Below are 1333 nucleotides of genomic sequence, written 5' to 3' on the forward strand. Positions count from 1 at the left end.
TATATATATATATATATATATATATATATATATTTATATATATATATATACATATATATGTACAGTGAGAGAGAGAAAGAGAGAGAGAGAGAGAGAGAGAGAGATAGATAGATAGATAGATAGATAGAGAGATAGAGAGAGAGAGAGAGATAGAGAGATAGAGAGAGTTCCTCAGTCGGATTGAATGTCTTGCGATAATTACCGCGGATGTGCGTGATATGATTTCAAATCCTGCCGAGAAATCTGTAACGTTTCGACGTCGATAAATAATAGCCTCAAATTTTGGACAGAATCCAGCAATATTTTGTTGTTAGGGAACAGGAAACAATCAATTGTATCGATCTAGGAATGTTAGAATTTAGAATCAAATTCTCCGCAAAGTGAACTCAGTGACTAAGTAAACTGTAAGCACTGATAGGCATTGTGTGAGATGTGCTAATGTTTCTGCAAGATCGCGGTTTTACGGCGATAAATACTCAATCAACCAAAAATGGCGGACTTGTCGAAATTAAAACGGTTTTTGCTTCTGTTCTGTGCGTTTGGAGCTCAGTTAATACGTGTTTTACCCACTGGAGGAAAGGCCATTCGATCGCAGCGAAAATTTACGTTACGTTTGGAAATTCTTTCGTGAATTGGCCAAGTATTTCATTTCATCTTTGCTCTTGCCTTGCAGGAGAAAATACTCGAGGACGTTCCTGCTCTACGTTTACAACAAACGGTATTATAAAAATTCTCGCCTACATGCGCATTAACCTCAGACACTCATGTTGGTCTGGGATTTGATCTTTGACATAAAAGTAACAATGCACGAAAAAATTTCATCACGTTATACCTTATCATAAAAGCGTTAACTGATTGTAACGGAACATATTTGATACCAATAGCGATCGTTGAGATTACGTTGGTGAGGTGGCAGCATTGTTAGCATGCTGAGGGGTGGTGGAATTCTTAGTGGCATTCAGTCAGTCTTTTCGTTCTGAGTTCAAATCTCACTGAGGTCCAATTTGGTCGTTCATCCTTTTTGGTTCGATACACTAAGTACGAGTTGAGTGCTAGGTCTAGACTTCTTCTTTGAAATTGCTATCCTTTTACTAAAATTTGAAACCACTAATTAGCGTTGGGATTTTGGAGATGGAACACACTCTGCTACTTTCTGGTAATTTAAGTGAGTTTTAGTCTTAGACTTTCTTCATCAGGTTTAGTCATTAAGAAAATGAGTAATTGCGCTCGGTGTAAGATTAAATTTAATTTATTAATTTCACTTAAATTAATGCACATTCTTACTGATTGATTTATACATGTAGCATATTTGGTTACTTAGGCATTTTACCCC

This window comes from Octopus bimaculoides, chromosome 5, assembly GCF_001194135.2.
Source record: "Octopus bimaculoides isolate UCB-OBI-ISO-001 chromosome 5, ASM119413v2, whole genome shotgun sequence".
Classification (NCBI taxonomy): Eukaryota; Metazoa; Mollusca; class Cephalopoda; order Octopoda; family Octopodidae; genus Octopus; species Octopus bimaculoides.